Source organism: Oryctolagus cuniculus, chromosome 1, assembly GCF_964237555.1.
Source record: "Oryctolagus cuniculus chromosome 1, mOryCun1.1, whole genome shotgun sequence".
NCBI classification, from domain to species: domain Eukaryota; kingdom Metazoa; phylum Chordata; class Mammalia; order Lagomorpha; family Leporidae; genus Oryctolagus; species Oryctolagus cuniculus.
Window position 1 is genome coordinate 4,280,216 of NC_091432.1, and position 18,897 is coordinate 4,299,112.

Genomic DNA, 18,897 nt, shown 5'->3' on the forward strand with positions numbered 1-18,897 from the left:
ACCTCCCCACACAAACCCCACAGCAGGCCTCACTGTGGGAAGGGGCACCTCCCCACACCTCCCCCACAGAGGCCTGACTGTGGGAGGGGGCACCTCCCCACACCTCCCCCACAGCAGGTCTGACTGTAGGAGGGGACACACCTCCCCACACCTCCCCCACAGCAGGCCTGACTGCCCTGGGGAGGGGGGACACCTCCCCACACCTCCCCCACAGCAGGTCTGACTGTGGGAGGGGACACACCTCCCCACACCTCCCCCACAGCAGGCCTGACTGCAGGGGCGGGGGGGACCTCTCCACACCAGGCCTGACTGCCGGGGAGGGGACACCTCCCCACACAAACCCCACAGCTTGCGGGGCTGGGTGGTTAAGAAGCCTCACTGGCAGAGTGGGGAGGGGTCTCCCACCCTGCAGCAGTCCTGGGAGGCCGGCCCGGCCCTCCCTCCGGGACTCACCAGGGCCCACGGCTGTTTGGGTGCTGTAGGCGCCGCCGTGAGCCAGACTCAGCGCCCTGCCCGGGAGAAGCTCACAGCCTGGAACCCCAGATGCCCCAGCCCGGCCCGGCACCGAGGGGAAGCCACGGGAGTCCACATGTCCCATCAGCCACCTCCGGCTGTTACAACGAAATGCCAGGGGCAGCCGACGGAGCTCTCAGTTTCGGAAGTTCAAGTCCAGTGACGGAAGCGGGTGGCCCTGGAGGGCATGGCGTGTCCACGGGAGGGTCAGGGGCGAGCTGGCGAGCAGAGCGATGGCGACCCCACTGGGCTTTGCAAGGACCCTCTCCAGGGTCCTCCTCCTGAGGGCACACCCCAACCCCCCGCCAGGCCCTAGCGAGCCGTCACCAGGAACGGGGGACTTGGGGTGGGGGCTGAGGGGCAGAGGGGGTCCCTGAGACAGCGGTTGTCATGGCGCGCGGTACTCCAAACGCCCGGTGCACACCGAGCGCTGCTGCCTGAAGTCCAGCGAGGTCCCGGCTGGGGACGGGAACCTGCGCTCTGAAGGAGACCCCTGGGGCAGGCCCCGGGCCGGCACTGCGGGAACGGACGGGACAGACGCCCGCGTCACAGGGATTCAAACCCCGGTCAGACCCCGGCAGTGGCCGCTGCCGACCCTTGACCCAGGCCGTCTCCTCACCTGGCACAGGAGGGCGGTGGGGGTGGGGCAGGGGTGGCGCAGGGCCAGTGCTGCCCGGGCATGTGGTCCAGGATGGCCCCTTGTGCCCAGCTCCAGACACCTGCTCCCATCAGGACAGTCCTGTCTTCCGGGCGGGGGCAGGGGGGGGTGCTCACAGTGAGAAGTGACCTGTCCCCCGGCTGGGCGCAGGATCCCAGCAAGCAGGCGTGCTGGAGGGGCTTTGAGAGCGAGGCAGGTGGTGGTGCCCCCTACCGGGGACACGGAACGGACGCTGGCCCAGCCAGAGGGCACGCTCTGGGGCTGCTGCCCCTTCCCCCAGCTCCAGCCTTCTTTGGAGCCGTTAATCCCTGCCCAGCAGGCCAGGCCCGGTGGGGGCCCCTGGCCTCAGCCACGCAGAGGCTTCCCAGTGTAAATGCCTGCGGCTCCTGTCACGTGGGCCTGGGCAGGTGCCGGGCCACCTACTTCCTGCCCCCTCCCCCTCCCTCGCCAGCTGGCCTCGCTCACCTCACCGTCTGGAAGTCAAAGTCCCAGGCTTCCCGGGGAGGCCCACGTCCCGGCTGTGCCCTCTGCCCAGCTGGGTGTCCCTGGGTCAGGAGCCCACCAGGCATCTGTGCTGAAGAGGAGCGCAGCCCCCGTGCGGGGGCTGGGGAGGGCTGGACCCCGAGCCAGGGGCCTGAACGCGGGCTCACCCGTCTCCCCGGCCAGGCCCACACAGCACCTCCTAGAACCCTGAGCCTGGCACTGGGCAGAAAGAAACCTCCGGGCCGGCGTCTCGGGCCTGGTGTCGGTCTGAGGGGTCCCCGAGGGGGTCCCGTGAAGCCCTGTGCAGATGTGGCTGGACGCAGGCAGGCCTGGGCACCGCGCACCCAGAGGTGGGCCTGGGGCCACGGGTGCCCGAGGCAGGGGCGTCCTCCCACGGGCAGTGGCCCACGGTGGGCCTGGGGCCAAGGGTGCCCGAGGCAGGGGCGTCTCCCAGGCGTGCTGGCCTCCCACGGGCATTGGCCCACGGCCACGGGGGTGGCACAGGCGGCCTCGGGTCTCTGGGGTGTGAGCCCGGTCCTGAAGCCCGGCCCTGCGAAACTGCAGAGATCTGGACGATAAACCAGCAGCCGGGGAGACAGAGCAGGCGCCTGCGAGGCCCCTGCCCGGAGGAGGGGGCCTGTGGGCCTCCCGGGGGCAGGAAAGATCCCGGGCCCTGCCCGATCCCCGCAGGAGGCGCGGACCCCACAGGTGAGGGCGGTGGGAGGAGCCGCGGCTTTGCAAACCCAGCGCTGCCCCCACCTGCCCCACCGTGCCTCAGTTTCCCCCGCGGAGCAGGCAGCCAGCCTGATGTCCCCCGGCCAAGGTCAAGGGCGCCCTCCCTGTCCTTTGCTGCAGAGGGTCCCGCGTCCATTCCCTAACGACCCCCTTCCCTGACAGGCTCCATGCACCTGCACACCCGCGGCCACCCCAACGCCTCCTCGCAGGCCCCAGGCACCGCCTTTATGGGAACCTCTCCGTGCCTCAGTTTCCCTGGGCGGACACCGGTCCCCGCGGCTGCACCCCGAGCGCGGCCACGGGCTGGACACGCGCTGCTCCCCGTGTTCCTACTGGTGCCCCTCACTCGCAGATGGCAAGACCCAGAGCGTGGGGCGACGCCCGGGCTCCCGGACAAGGGGCCGCGTCTCCGCCGCACACGCGGCGGGGCTCCCCTCGGTCCGCCCGCACGGGCCACCAGCGCGCGTGTGCCCCGCGGCCACACCGCAGCCCCACAACAAAGAGACTCCCGTTCCGCGGCCGCCTGCCCCGGCGCCCGCGGGAGGCGCGGGCCGGCCCCACTCGGGAGCGGTCCCGGGTGGGCGCAGGTGCGCCGGGGGCCGCGGCCCCGCGGGCTCCACGCACCGCAGCCCCTCGCGCCTAGGGGGCGCCCGCGAGGCGCTCGGCGGCGCCGCCTCCAGCCGCGATTTAAAGGGCAGCGAGGGGCGGAGGGATCCCTGCCGCCGCCGTCCCGGCCGCGATCCCTCCGCCGCGAGCCGAAGCGACGGCAACGACGCGGCCCGAGCTCGCGAAACCCGCGTTGGATGCGCCCGCCCCCGGGAGCGCCCGGTGCGGGCCTTGTTCCTCTCCGGCGTTGCTGCCCCGCGCCCGGAGGCCCGTCGGAGCCGCCGCGGGGCGGCCGGCGCTGCGCTGGTGGCGCGGTGTCCCTCCGCCGTCGGGTGTCCGCGCACTCCTTTTCGTGTCCTTCCACCGGTCCCGGGCGGCGTCCGGTGGCTCACCGGGGGCGGCGACGCGTCTGCGGTGCGGCCGGCGAGGCTCCGGGGCGGTGAGGCGAGGGCGCCCGGGCAGCGGCGGCGGCACGGCGCGCGCGAGGACCCGGGACGCGCAGCCCCGCAGCGGCGGACAGCTTCCGGACGCCGCGGCCGCGCGCGAGGCGGAGGTACAGGCCCGGGGGCGGGGGCGCCCGGGAGCGGCGGCGGGGCCGGGCGGGGGGCGCGGGGGCGGGGGGCGCGGCGGCGGCGGCGGCGGCGGGTGGGGGCGGGGGCGCGGCGGCGGCGGCGGCGGCGGCGGGGACTTCTTTTTCCCGGCAGCGGATGGAGCGGGCGGTGCTGCGTCCGCGCCGCCATCTTGGATTTTACTCTCCATTTTTCTGAGGAATTATTTTTTGGTGATTAATTCTTGTCGGCGGGGGGGGGGGGAGAAGAGGCGGACGAGCGCGGGGCCCGGCGGCGCGGGCCTCCCCCACCCCCGCGGCGCGGCGGCCGGTGAGTCGGGCAGGGGCGGGGGCGCGCGGGCCGGGCCGGGCCGGGGCGGGCGCGCGGCCCGGCGGCCTGCAGTGGTGGCCGCGGCCGGAAGGGAGCGGTAGCGGCCTCCGGGCCGCGGCGGGCCGGGCCGCGGCCGCGCGAGGGGAGCCGCCGCGCCGCTCGCGATTGGGGGACTCCGCTCTCCCTCCTCTCCAATGGGCGGCCGGGCGCCGGCTCGCCCAATCTGCGGCGCGGCCCTGCCGCTGTTGCGTGGCGGCGAGCGCCTCCCTCCCGAGGCGCCCCCGCGCGCGGCCGCCCCCTGCCCATGGCGCCCCCCCCAGCCCGGCTGCCGCGGCCCGCGGGGCGCTGTGTCCCCCGGGGTCGCCGCGGCCCCGCCGGCGGAGCAGGTGGCGCGCCGTGTCCCCGCTCGGGCTCCTGGACGGCGGGGCGCTGGCCGGGCGGGGGCCGCCGCGCCGGAGTGCGGGCCGGGGAAGCAGGTGCGCCGGCGTCCACCGGCCCCGACGGCGCGGAGCTGGGCAGCGCGCCTGCAGTCCGTGGTGAGGCGCCGCGGGGACCTGACCCTCGCCGAGGGGCGCAGGCCCTTTAGCCCGGGGCGGCGCGGGGTGCCCGGCGCGGGGGCGAGGCCGCTCAGCCGCCCGCCGCCCGAGCCGCAGGTGCGCGCTGCGCGCTCCGGCCGGGGTCCCCGCTGGACAGCCTGCGCGCTGCTGCGGCCCCGGGTTCCCAGGCCGGCGCCTCCGGGAGCCGGTGTGCCCAGCGCCGGGGAGGCGGGGCTCATCCTTGGTTCCAGACTGGCCAGCTCGGAGTCGGGGTCCAGACGCCGGGCTGTCCACGCTGTGTGGCTTCAGGCGTGGCTGTTGCAGCTCGGTGTGGAGTGAGCGGTGTTCGCTGAGCCCGGGCGAGGAGAGCTGGGCTTGTTTCTGAAGCCAGACTTCACCCCCCGCGGAGGAGGTGGGCGGCAGGTGCCCGCGGGAGGGCGTCCGGGGTCGGCCTGTGCTGACCCCTGGGCCGCACAGGTCTGCGGCTGAGGACGGTTTTCCCTTGCGGGGCTGCGTGGCCGCGCGGACAGATTTGGCGTGGGTGGCATCGGAGCGGCGTCCCGACCCCCAGCGACACCTTTGCCTTGCGAGCCGCTGGCCCACGCAGGAGCCGGCTGTGCCTCCGTTCTCCGACGCGGCTCCTGGGAGCCCAGCTCGGGGTGGGAGGCCTCCTTCCCGGCGCGTCCACCTGCCTGTGGCCACTCGCTCGCAGGCTCAGCGCCGGCAGGAGAGACCCGCTCGTTTCGTGGTTAAGATGTAACTCTAAGATGTAACTTTTTCACCCTGATTTTTTTTTTTAGTTATTTTCTGGGAAAACAGTGTGGTCTTAGGGACTTAGCTTGGTGTAAAAAGTGGCTTTACTTGCCGTAAGAACACAAGACGAAGTCACTGCACGGTAGCTGGGAGTAGCCGGTGGGTTAGGAGGCAGGTGCTGCCTGTGGAGGCGCAGGCTCTGTCCCGAGCCCGCCCTCGCGGTGGCCCCCGGAGCCAGCGGTTCTGTGTAGCTCTGCTCCACCTGGGCTCTCGAGCTTCGTGCTCCTGGGAGATGGAGAGGCGTCAGCTGGGGGGAAGGTGGCCCTGACCGGCTCTGACCGCCTTCCTTACCTGTTGGCGGGCTCCGAGTTCCACGTGGTCTCCGAGGGCGCACACACGTGTTCCGATTTTACTGCTGCACGTCTTATTTTCCATGCGTTACAGGATTTTGCTATTTTAAAGCCATGCAAGAGAGGATCCATCTGTAAAGACGGCCCCGGCTTTATTTTTGTGAGTCGTGGCAGCGCCGCCTGCTTGGCCCGGTGAGCTGCAGAGGGGCCCTGGCAGTCGCTCAGCTGCGTGGTCTTGCGGAAGGGAACTCTGCTCTCCAGGTGCTCGGTCCCCCGCTGCGTTTTGGGCGCCAGCAGGACCCCGGAGCCAGTTTGGTCACAGTGTCGCGTGCGGGCACCCTCTGGGCGCACGGAAAACGCTCCGACTGTTGAGTGTCGCTGGAGATGGTGAAGGGCCCTGCTCTGTCGCTGCGTGTGGCGTGGGCGGGGCCGCGCTGTCTTCTCTCCAGGACACCACAGGTGGATCTCGGAGGTCACTTCCAACCCCAAGGTCGCCGTTCCACCGCACTGCTCTCCTTTCTAAGAACCGTTCCGTCCTGTTGACATCCCGGATTGGCTTCTCTGTTCCTCTGTGTGTGGCACGGGGCTTTGCCTCCCTTGCCTGGTTTTTGAGACGCACATTGGGTGTTAGAACTGAAAGACTGGGGTGTCCCAGTGGACTCAAAAACTCAGCTTTTAAGACCCGTGGGCTCCGGTTCTCCCACTAGGTCTCTGCAGAGTGAGTGTGGTGAAGTAAGCACGCGAGAGCGGAGAGCAGACTGGGGAGGTTTGCCGGCGGAAGCCTGCCTCGGGGTGGAGCTGCGTGTGGCCTGGTGTTGGCATAAGCTACAGTGTGCAGTTTCAACACGAGGGTTTGCTTTTAAGACTTATTTATTTGAAAGTCAGAGCAAGGTCTCCCACCTGCTGGTTCACCCTCTAAATGCCTGCAACAGCTGGGGCCGGGCCGGGCCGGGCCGGGCCGGGCCGGGCAGGAGCCAGGAGCTTCTTCCGGGGCCCCCGTGTGAGTGCAGGGGCCCAAGGACTTGGGCCATCCTCCCCGCTGTCCCAGCCACAGCAGGGAGCTGGAGGTGGAGCAGCCCAGACACGAACCAGCACCCACACTCAGCACCCACACGGGATGCCGGCATTGCCTCGCCTGCTGTGCCGGCGCCGGCCCCTTCAGCACAGGGTTTCAGACTGTCTGACCACTTAGAGGCACAGCAGGCACTTCGGAGCTTTGGCCTTCTGGTTTGCAGTGGTAACCCTGCCTCCCTGCCGCCCCGCGTGGTCAGGCTGGTGTGAGTCCTTGGTCACGTGTGTCGGGTGAGGGGTGCCTAGTGCAGGTGTCAGGGCGCCTGTGTTCCCACTGTGCCGCCTTCATAGGAAGGCCTGGTCAGAACTCTGACACTGGCAGAGGGTCCTGCCCTGGTCTGCCCCGGTTTTCTCACAGGCTTCCCTTGATTTTGGCCCCCTCCTCACCTTGCAGCCCCGGGCTCTGGAAGTGGGGGCTCTCGGGCGCCCTCTAGTGTGCCCTGAGCACGGCCGGTTTCCAGCACCAGGAACAGTGCCCGTGCTGCCGAGTTCGGTGTAGAGCGAGGTCTGCGAGACGATCACTGCCCGACGCATACAGTGCGGCTGAAGTGTCTGGTGCACCTTAGTGACCTCTGAGGAGTGTTCTGTTTCCAAGGAAATGCTGCTGTGTGTCACAGGGAGAAATCCGTATTTTACCAGGAAGACCACCCTCTCAGGGATGTGGAGCTCCTGGCACTGAGAAATAGGGAGGGCTGGCTTTGGCCAGTGAGCCCGTGGAGTCTGAGACTGAGGAAGCCGTCGGAGACCTCCTTGTCTCTCTGCCTTAGTCAGAAACAAAGCCCTCACTCGGGGTCTTGGTGAGCTTAGAGCCACTTGCCCCTAAAGAGATTTGGTGGGTGCTGATAGATACCAGGGGTGGGGATTAGACTGAAAATTCGTAGACTTTTGGTTTAGTTTCCCCAGTTATCCAGCCGGCAGCCTCGTACCGTAGCACAGTCTTTGCTGACGTCGTACTGGTCTCTGTACCCCTCTGATAGCTCCAGAATACTCCGTTGTCTCTCTCCCCACCCCACATTACACTCTGAGCTCTGTGACATCTGAAATCACATAGGTTTGGTTCTGTTTTTCTTCAAGTGTGGGACAAAAATTGCTTTAAAATCTGTTTGGGTCAAGACTGTGTTGTTGCTGTGATGTTAAGAGTGCAGTCCCTGGACCTGGCCTTGTCTGTCTGTCTGCTGTAATTCTCTTAGCTGTCCTTGTCTGTAAGACCGGGGTGGTGATGGCACAGCGCGTGTGGGGGGAGATGACACCGTGCACATGGAGAGATCGCACCGTTCTGGTACCCTAAAGCGGCACGACTGGGCGGTGCCAGGCCGGACGCCCCCCTGCCGCGTGTCTCCACGCGTGTCTCTTCTGTGTGTTGGACGTGGCGCTGGGTGCGCTACCCTTCCCCAGACACTGAGTGGGGTTGCCCAGCTCCTCTCATTTGTTAGACGGCTTTGCAGTTCTTGTATCCGTAACACCAGAACCCCTCTCTGCCCGTGCCCTTTAGTATCCTAGCTGCTGCCTCCCCCTCCAGTGTCGCGGCCTCCACCTGGAGCACAGTTGAGCTGGTCTTCCCCGTGGAAGCTGAGTGAAAGGGACTTCTCCACGCGGGTGTTCAGCTCTGCAGGGAGCGGCTCTGTCCCTCTTTGCTTTTGCCTTAGTTACTTGGAAGGAGGCCTTTTAGTGATCTTTGCTCATTGAGAATTAGACCCTCTTTTCATTTTATAAATAAGACGTGCGGGAGGCTGAGTGGTGAGTGCATGGACAGGCTGCTGGGGAGTTGGGGGGCAGCTGGGGTGGCCCCAGGTGCTTGGGCTCCAGGGCCACCTCCTTAGCCACTGTATGAGCCGCTTGCAGATATGGGCCTTAGACGCAGACCACGAATCCCCTCTGAGGCTCCCCTCACGCCCTGCTGCCCACTGAGAAGGCACTGCTGTTGGTTTGCTTGAGCTCTGCGTGCTGTGCTGGCCGCAGCCGGACGGGGGACACCAGGTGGAGTCTGTTCTAGAAAAGTGAAGCAGTGGATCTAGGAGATGGACAGCAGTGAGAATCTCTGGTTTTGTTTATAGACTCTGGTAGGGGAGAAGATGGCTCAGATGTGTAGAGATAGGGACGCAGGTGGTTTTACTGTTTTTTTTGGGGGGATGTTGGTTTGTTTTTTTTGAATTTTTGTGGAATTTCCTTCAACTACGTCAGCTAAAACTTTCATTTTTAGAAATACTTGCAGAGACTGCTGGAGACATGGATGCTTTTCACATAGACTCCTTCATCTTAATGGGAGAGAGCGCAGATACATAATAAACTGGGAAGCAGGGCTTTCTGAATGAGACAGTTTATTCCAGTCCAACTGTGGATCTATAGGCAAATAAGAAAAGTATTATGAATGTCTGGCCCTGAGTTTATCACTGTATTTTGTTTTAAATGTTTTGCTAAGTGAAAAACTCAAGTAGTTTTTAATGTAAGTTTTACTATAAACAGAAACAGGTTCACTGTGTCTGGGACGGTTTTTGGTTCCCTGCAGCGCGTGCGTGTTAGACGCGTAGTTGGCAGCCTGGTGTGCACCATCCTGTGCTTCGTGCCTGCGTTCCCAGTGGAGATGACTCGGACTGCTCCGAATCCCTTATTTTTAAAGGTGTTTAGCGGCTTATCCCGTATGTGTTGGAATTTTCAGTATTTATGGGGTGTGACGGCCCTAAGCCTCTCTGCTTCGGCTTTCATGGCGCCCGTGGCGGGTTCCTGTGGCTGCCGCGACAGAGGAGCGCACTCGGTGCTTTGAGGAATGTGGCCGTGTATTCTCACGGTTCTGGGGGCCACAAGCTCAACATCGCTTTCCTCTGGGTCCCAGGCGAGGTGTTGGTGCTGCGGCGCGGGGGGAGGGAATCCGTTCTCTGCCTCCTGGCTTCTGGTGTCTGCACGCTCCTGAGCTGGGACCACGTCGCCGTCTGTGCCTGTCCTTTCCTCTGCCTCTTCTGGAAAGGCGTTTATGATGGTAACCCAGGGGAGTCTTTCATCTCTCAATTCTTGATTTATCCGTATCTTCAGAGACCACTTCCCCGTAAGGAACGTACACGTTTCTGGAGGTTTGGCCGTGCTGCGCTGGGGCCAGTTTTCAGCCTGCTGGCCGCCTCTAGCGCAGTTATCTCGACTAACTGGTGTGGTCAGTGTTCTGCAGATCTTACTGAGGTCGTCTCTGGCCGTCATTTTGCCCTGGAAAGGCGGTGGGTTAAGAAGCACTTGGGCGTTCTCAGCTGCAGGCCTGTGCCTCCGGGGTCAGACGGGGGCATGGCCGCGGGAGGGGTTGAATCCGCTGAGGCGGAACGCATCTGAACTGGACTCCACAAAAGCTAGAAGGAACACAGGAATGGTGACCTAATAGCACCGTGCGCCATTGTCATCGTCCTACACATACGCGGAGACCTGCTCTTTGCAGTGGAGTTGATAATGCTAAATACCTGACAGTGACGGTGCGGCTGAGGTGGAGTCGTGCTTAGGAGTCGGGGACACGGGAATCCCCAAGGCTCTCCTCCTCTCTCTCTCTCTTTTTCTTTTTGACAGGCAGAGTGGACAGAGAGAGACAGAGAGAAAGGTCTTCCTTTGCCGTTGGTTCGCTCTCCAATGGCCGCCACGGCTGGCGCACCGCGCTGATCCGAAGGCAGGAGCCAGGTACTTCTCCTGGTCTCCCATGGGGTGCAGGGCCCAAGCACTTGGGCCATCCTCCACTGCACTCCCTGGCCACAGCAGAGAGCTGGCCTGGAAGAGGGGCAACTGGGACAGAAGCCAGTGCCCCGACCGGGACTAGAACCCGATGTGCCAGTGCCGCAGGCGGAGGATTAGCCAAGTGAGCCGCGGCGCCGATGCTCTCCTCTTCTCAGCACTAGCTGAACTCCATGCCACGTCGTACGTCTTCCCAAGTGGGACACATTTCTGACAGCAGTATTTCTAGGAGCCAGTTTGAGGTTACAGGTGTGACCATAGATTCGTGGCGACTTTCTCACCATCAGTGAGACAGCTGTTACCCCATGAAAGTGTTGTCAGTCCCACATTGGGGTATTGAGCGTAAATGCTTCTGATAGCTTTGCAGGGCAGTTTACATGGTTTAATCACTAGAATTACTGTTAGAGGGCTCATGGAGTCTTGGTTTTGTTGATTGCAGCTGGATTTGGAATTCTTTGATACATTACAGAGGCCCTTTTTTAATTTAGATTTTGGAGGAAAGAACTAATAACCTGTTGGGATTAGGTGTAGTGTTAAGTTTGCAAATAGGGGTGTGGGGCAGAGCTGCTGCCTGTGACGCTGGCATCCTCTGTGGACACCGGTTCAAGTCCCAGCTGACCCACTTCTGATCCAGCTCTCTACTGATGGCCTGGGAGGAGCAGCGGAAGATGGCCTGAGTGCTTGGGCCCCTGCCACCCACGTGGGAGATCTGGAGGAAGCGCCTCGCCTCTACCCGGCCATTCGGCCATTTGGGGAGTGAATCAGCAGATGGAAGATGGATCTCTTTCTCTGTTAACTCTTTCAAATAAATAAATCTTTGTAAAAAGGTGGGGGTCTGATGGGCAGGCATTCTTTTTGCAGTGGGACACCTGAATCTCACGTCTGCATGCCTGGTTCGAATCCGGCTGCTCTGCTTCCGATCCAGCTTCCTGCTGCTGTGCCTGGCAGGTGGCAGATGATGGCCCAAGTGCTTGGGTCTCTGTCATCCGCATAGGAGACCCAGATGGAGTTCCTGACTCTTGGCTACAGCCTTCCTCAGCTTCAACCGTTGTGGGCATTTGGGGAGTGAACCGGCAAATGAAGACCTCTCTCTCCCTCTGTCGTTATGCATTTCAGATCAATAAGTAAATCTTAAAAAATTGTGTGTGTGTGTGTGTGTGTGTGAGAGAGAGAGAGAACACGCGACATGAACGGGCTGGTGCTGTACCAGTGAGGCGAAGTGCCCCTTGGCTGGTTCCCACCACAGCGGGGAAGGCAGCAGTCATAAGTGTCGCGCGGAGCGGTGGGCACGGCTGGAATAGGCACCCTGTGAGAAGTGCTCTGTGTGAGGAGACCCGGGAGGTTGGAGACTGGAGCGTGGGCAGGGCGGGGGGCGTCCCACATGCCGCGGCTTTGTTGCAGTGGGAAGCTACCCAGCCTGTGGGATTTTCCTTTTTTATTTTTAACTTCAAATTTGTTTTATTACAGCAGTAATTACGTGCTCATTTTTAGAAGTTACATATGTAGTAGGTAGAAATTCTGTATAATTTCATTCTCCAGAGATAACGCTGTCAACCATTTGGTGCATTGAACTGTTTTTTTTTTTCCCCAGATTATAGCTGAATCATTTGGATTTTTTTTCATTTCTGAATAAGCATTTCTAACAGTTCTCCAGCAGGTTAGAGCGTATTTCTAGAAATCGTGTGTCACTTCTTTCAGTCACTTAGGGCTATTCCCCTGGTACTGGATAATTTAGGGTCAACCATCAGTAGACAGATTTAACGTGTAAGATGGTTAGAGTTCTTGGTAACATCACGGGAAATGTTAAAGTGCGTGATAGTTTCCAGAATCAGTGTTTTGTTTTTCTGACATATTTTTTTAAAATCGTGGTTTGTGGCCGGCGCCACGGCTCACTAGGCTAATCTTCCGCCTAGCGGCGCCTGCACACCGGGTTCTAGTCCCGGTTGGGGCGCCGGGTTCTGTCCCGGTTGCCCCTCTTCCAGGCCAGCTCTCTGCTGTGGCCAGGGAGTGCAGTGGAGGATGGCCCAAGTGCTTGGGCCCTGCACCCCATGGGAGACCAGGAGAAGCACCTGGCTCCTGCCATCGGATCAGCGCAGTGCGCCGGCCGCAGCGCGCCAGCCGCGGCGGCCATTGGAGGGTGAACCAACGGCAAAGGAAGACCTTTCTCTCTGTGTCTCTCTCTCACTGTCCACTCTGCCTGTCAAAAAAAAAAAAAAAAAAAAAAATCGTGGTTTGTGCAAGATGTTGGAAAAAAAAAAAGTAAAGTGAAAGCTTTGGACCGGGGCTGGCGTTGTGGTGCAGTGGAGTAAGCTGCTGCCGGGGTGCTGGTAACCCTTCTGAGCTCGGGTTCCTATCCAGCTCCCTCCTAGTGTGCCTGGGAAACCAGTGGGGCATGGTCTAAGTGTTTGCGCCCTGCCACCCACTTGAGAGATTCTGGGAGTTCTGGGCTCCTGGCTTTGGCCGTTGTGGCCATTTGAGGAGTGAACCAACCAACGGAATATTCCTGTCTCTCCCTCCCTCTCTAACTCTGCCTTTAAAATCGTTTGTTTAAAGGTTTATTTATTTATTCAAAAGGCAGAGTTACAGAGAGAGGAAGACCGAGAGAAAGGTCTTCCATCAGCTAGTTTACTCCCCAAAGAGCCACAATGGCCAGAGCTGGTCTGGTCCAAAGCCAAGAGCTAGGAGCTTCTTCCGGGTCTCCCACATGGGTGCAGGGGCCCCAGCATTTGTGTCATCTTCGACTGCTTTCCCAGGCCATAGCAGAGAGCTGGATCAGAAGTGGAGCAGCTGGGACTTGAACTGGCACCCATATGGGATGTTGGTGTTGCAGGTGGTGGCTTAACCTTTTGCACCACAGTGCTGGCCTTGCCTTTCAAATCTTAAAAAAAAGAATAGAAAGATTGGAACCAGAGTTTTGAGATTGCACAACTGTTCGCTTAAAAGCCGCAGAAGTGTTTGTGAAGGACTGTGGCGAGATGGAAGGGCACTGGTGCCAGCGGAGCCACCGTCCCTGCGGGGCGCAGAGCAGGTGTTTTGCGTGAACCAAGCACATTTTCTGTGAAATAACTGTTTGCTTTTGTGAAGTCACCAAAAAATTAATGCGGAAATTTTCCATCTGCTGGTTCACTCTCCGGCTGCCCGCAACAGCCAGGGCTGGGCCAGACCGCAGCCAGGAGCCCGGAAGTCCTTCCGGTTCTCCCACGTGGCGGCAGGCGTCCAAGCACTGCGGCCGCCATCCGCTGCCTCCCAGAACGCGTTAGCAGGGAGCGGCATTGTAGGCAGGGGGGCTGCTTCGGCACCTGATCTGGGGGGCAGGCTTCCACCTGGCGTGCCACAGCACTCAGCGGACACCCCCTTGTTCACGTTGGCTCTGGGGTCTGAAGTGCATGCTGCTCTCCCGCCTGTTGATGGAGCACAGCCCTGGGAGGTGAAGCTTCCTCCCGTTGACTCTGAAGTTGGTGAGCCTCTCAGACATGGCTCTGTGCGTGTTGGAGATAATCAGTTCATTCCCTCAGAGCCAGCAGATGGGGAGGTCCCTGCCCCATCGTTCTGCCTTTCTGCTAGATGAAAATAAGTGTTTTTTAAAAAAAGATTTAATTTATTTTTACTTGAAAGTCAGAGTTACACAGAGGAGAGGCAGAGAGAGAGAGGTCTTCCATCTGCTGGTTCATACCCCAATTGGCTGCAACGGCTGGAACTGTGCCGATCCGGAGCCTGGAGCTTCCTCTGGGTATCCCATGGGGGTGCAGGGGCCCAAGCACTTGGGCCACCTTCTACTGCTTTCCCAGGCCACAGCAGAGAGCTGGACAGGAAGTGGAGCAGCCAGGTCTCGAACCGGCGCCCATATGGTGTGCCAGCGCCCCTGGCCAGGGTATTAACCCACTGTGCCACAGAGCCGGCCCCTGAAAATAAATGTTTTAAAAGTGGGTGTTATTGGGGTCAACACTGTGGCCTAGTGGGCAAAGCCACCGCCTGCAGTGCTGGCATCCCATATAGACACCAGTTTGGGTCCTGGCTGCTCCACTTCCAGTCCAGCTTTCTCACTGCCTGGGAAAGCAGTGGAAGATGGCCCAAGTCCTTGGACCCCCGCACCCACATGGGAGACCCAGAAGAAGCTCCTGGCTCCTGGCTTTGGATCAGCGCAGCTCCAGCCGTTGCCACCATCTGGGGAGTGAACCAGCGGATGGAGGATGTCTCTCTTCTCTGCCTCTCTGCAACTTTGCCTTTCAAATAAATAAATCTTATAAAAGGAGGGGGGTGTGAATGATTTAGCGTCAACGTAAACACATTGGAAAGGGGCTAAAGTAAGAATTATAATTAAGAGGGAAATTGTGTTTGTGAATGTGGAGAAAAACAAGGAAGCACAGTGCACAGCCCCTTCAGGAATCCCACCCCATTCTCAGACTCCGGTGATCTCTGCTCCTCTGATCCAGAGAATCAGTCTGGTGAAAAAGCTTTGAATCACAGGTCCTCTGACCTTTTCTGGGGTGTGAAACCTAGTTGTTTTTTCTTGTTTTGTTTTTTAAGATTTATTTGAAAGGCGGAGTTAGAAAGAGATTTTCTAATTGCTGGTATACTCCCCAAATAGCCACAACGGTCAGACCTGGGCTGGTCCGAAATCAGGAGCCGGGAGCTTCCTCCGTGTCTTCCATATGGGTGCAGGGGCCCAAGCACACCAAGCGTCTTCCGCTGCTTTCGCAGGCATATCAGCAGGGAGCTGGATCGGACGTGGGGTAGCTGGGACTCAAACCAGCACCCATGTGGGATGTTGGCACTGCAGGCAGCTGCTTCACCCCCTATGCCACAGTGCCAGCCCATAATCTTTTTTTTGTAAGTGCTTATATCCCCTTCTTCCCCCCCCCCCCCCCCAAGATGTATTTGAAAAGCAGAATGACAGATTGGGAGAGACAGAGACATTGCATGCTCTGGTTCACTTCCCAGATTGCCACAACGGCTGGGGCTGGGTCAGGCCAGGTGCAGGATCCTGGAGCCCCATGCTGGTCTCCCATGGGTGCAGGGGCCCGGGCCATCTTGTGCTGCTCTCCTAGGCACATTAGCAGGGAGTTGGATCGGAAGCGGAACAGCTGGACCTTGAACTGGCTGTTCCATGTGGGATGCCGGCCTTGTGAGCAGTGTCTTGTCTTGCTGTGCCACAGTGCCGACCCCTGAGCTGTGTTTCCTGAGGTCTTTTGTCTTGTCACCGTTACATCCATTTCAGTTGTTGTTTGTGAGCAAGGTGCAGTCACCAGTGGCCGCTTTTAGATTCCTTCTGCGCCTCCGCTTCTACTGTCAGGTTTGTCATTGCCTCCCTGGAGCTGCTTTCTCCTCATCCGAATCTCGAAACGTCAGAGTGCCCCGTGTCCCGCCATACTCGCTCCTCGATACGTTACCAGTAATGCTCCAACTCCAGATTTAGATCCCAACCCTAGACCTGTACTGCAGCCGCCTCGTCCACTGGGATCTCTAATGGGCATCTGTCTTAGCCCTCCATGTTCCATCCCTCTGCTTGGAGGCGTGTTGGAGTCCTTGTTCCCTCACTCCCACATTCAGCCTGTCAACAAATCCTGTCTTCTAGCAAAATCTTGAGAAAAGATCCCAAACCCGTCACTTCCTGCTGCCTCTGCTGCTGCAGGCTACTAGTTGTCCTCTGGTTATCACAGAGATCTCTTAACTAGTCTCCCTGTTCTCTCTTGTCCCCAGACAGACGATCTCCCGTCTGCTGGTTCACTCCCCAGATGCCGGCAACAGCTGGGTCTGGGCCAGGCAGAAACCAGGAGCCGGGAACCCCCCCCCAGGTCTCCAGGTGGGTGGCAGACGCCCAGTTGCTTCATCAGCACTCTCCCCAGGGCGTGCCCGGTAGGAAGCTGATATCAGGAGCCAGGGCGCCTGGGAGTTGAACCCACCAGACATTCTGTCCCTTGTAGGTCATTGGGTCTTTTCATTAAACCAAATGCCCTCAAAATTATTGAGATAATTGTATCCATTAAGTTAGATAAGTAAATTCTTTTTAAAGATTTATTTATTTGAAAGGCAGAGTTACGGAGAGACGGGGGTGGGGTGGGGGGAGAGTCTTCCGTCTGCTGGTTGACTCACCTATTGGCTGCAACGGCCAGAGCTGCGCCAGTCCGAAGCCAGGAGCCAGGAGCTTCCTCTGGGTCTCTCACATGAGTGCAGGGGCCCAAGGACTTGGGCCAACTTCTACTGCTTTCCCAGGCCACAGCAGAGAGCTGGATCAGAAGTGGAGCGGCTGGAAGTTAAACCAGCACCCATATGGGATGCCAGCACCACAGGCGGCGGCTTTACCCGCTACGCCGCAGCGCCAGCCCCTAGATAAGTAGATTCTAGTGTTCCGTTACACAGTAGAGTAGCTAGATAACAACAATAAAGTATGTATTTTGAAAAAGCTGGAAGATGGCTGGCGCTGTGGCCCAGCGGGTTAACGCCATGGCCTGAAGCGCCAGCATTCCATATGGGCACTGGTTCAAGACCCGGCTGTTCCACTTCTGATCCAGCTCTCTGCTGTGGCCTGGGAAGGCAGTGGAAGATGACCCAAATGCTTGGGCCCCTGCACCCGCGTGGGAGACCCGGAAGAAGCTCCTGGCTCCTGGCTTCGAATCAGCACATCTCCGGCTGTTGTGGCCATCCGGGGAGTGAACCAGCAGATGGAAGACCTCACCCAACTTTCTCTGCCTCTCAACTCTCAATGTAACTCTGACTTTCAAATAAATAAATAAATATTAAGAAAAAAGAACAAACTGGAAGACAGAATTTTTGAATGTTTTGACCACAAAGAAATGATAAATGAGGAGATAGATAGGATATGCTTGTCTGGATTTGAGTTTTACACATGCATGCAAGTGTGGAAACATCAGATGGCACGCCACAACCGTGCAGCTTGTATGTGTTGACTTAAAACAATGTCTGAAGTTTGTATGGTGTTCAGGACATGTGTGTTAGGTACATGTGAAATGTAAGTGAGCTTGGTGGCTGCCTTGGTCTCATCGCTGAGATGGGAGACACGCTCTGTCGCCGACATCTGGACAAGGGACACACCGATGAAGACACAGCCTTGTTTGGTTCCGTGCTTGTTCCCCAGTGCCTGCCGAAGTGTCTGCAATGTGGTAGCTGTCCAACATCGTTCCTGGCATTTTTCTGTTGGGAAACCAGAACAACGGAACGTTTCTACCTTAAGGAGTGGCCAGGACTTGAAATTCTCTTCTGCCGATTTTCAGGTTAAATTGAGGTAATTTTTACTTTAATTGTAGTCAGTGGCTAATTAGCTCAGATGTTGTCAACCAAGCCAAGCTCACAGAAGCGTGTCCACGCGAGTCATCTGTGTCCCTGCAGAGACTGCTTGTATGCTGGGGGTGGGAGTCCTCTGTAGCAGCCGTGAAACTTTAGGCTTGTGCTCTGCTCCGTGTCTTCAACTCCTGTTTCTGCACAGTCCCTTACAGTGCTGGCGTGGGCGAGCTGTTTGCATTTAGATGTAAGCTGTGGTTCTGTAGGAAAGATCACACACCACCAAGGACAAGGCCTGGACTCAGTGCAGCAGCGGCAGACCTGGGTCAGGCCCAGCTTCCTGGTAGCGGGCACTGTGGGAGGCACCAGGCGCCTGACGTGCAGGTGGGCGACCCAGATGGGGTTCAGGTTCCTGGCGTCAGCCTGGCCCAGCCCTGGCTGTTCTGGACATTGGGGCAGTGAACAGGGAATGGAGAATCCCTCTCCATCTGTGTGTCTGCCTTTCAAATGAAACGAAAATAAATAAATGAATAAAAGAAATCCGTGCTCCTGAGGGCAGAACAAGCGATGCCCTGGTAATGAGTATGTAACTCATTCTGAGCTGAAAATACACAAACAGCCCCCAGATATCGATCCCTTTGCTGCAGCTCTTCACCTGTGAGCTTGCGTAGGCCTTGCTTTGGTGACCGTGTCCCAGCTTCTGCCGACGTAGACCCAGTCGTGGATGCAGGCGTGCTGTCAGCCGTACTGTGACGGGAGCGCCCGCTGCACTGAGCTGCCTTCGCTTCACACGAGAATAATATCACGAGATAAATAAATAAATGGCCGTGAGGACACAGGTTTGGTCCAGGTTGGATCAGTAACCCACACTGAGTTGAAGTTGTGAATAAAGTAGAGTGAATCTGCCTGTGTTCCATGAACTGGGCTCAAGGGTGCTGCTACTAAAATGATTTGTGAACTTTTCCTAATTCTCAGGATACGTTAGCTTGAAATCATTATTTTGTAATTTTTCTTAAATTCTGGCATCGCTTCGTTGCCCTAACAGATAATGAAATGGATGCACACGCACACAGAGCACACTGGAGCCCGCGTGACCTTGGAAGTCTCAAGCATGGGTGCTGGGCCTCGGGTTTCTGCTTTTTATGTCTTTTATTTTTTTTAAGTTATTTTTATTTGTAAGGCACAATACAGACATCAGTCCTACATCCAGTGGTTCACTCCTCGAATGGCTGAAGTGGTCATAGAGAAGATTTAAGTCCCAGCTAAAATTCCCACTCAAGAGATAAAAATTAGGGCCTGCACTGTGGCATAGTGGGTTAATAAGCCTCTGCCTGCGGTGCCAGAATCCTGTATGGGTGCCAATTCAAGTCCCAGCT

At 59.2% G+C, this 18,897-nt stretch overlaps 1 protein-coding gene across 6 annotated transcripts in view; it reads left to right on the plus strand.

Annotated features, from left to right (window-relative positions):
- The first annotated feature begins 3,159 nt into the window (after positions 1-3,159).
- KMT5B (lysine methyltransferase 5B) overlaps positions 3,160-18,897 on the plus strand; it is a 66,894-nt gene continuing 51,156 nt past the window's right edge. For 2 of the 6 annotated variants that reach the window (XM_051840841.2, XM_070065365.1), the window contains exon 1: positions 3,160-3,548. The gene's annotated coding sequence lies outside the window, so the exon portion shown is untranslated. Of the gene's footprint in view, positions 3,549-3,709; positions 3,874-4,387; positions 4,410-4,608; positions 4,822-18,897 lie in introns of those variants that run through there. The other 4 variants (XM_051840842.2, XM_070065400.1, XM_051840843.2 and 1 more) reach the window with 3 other exon arrangements.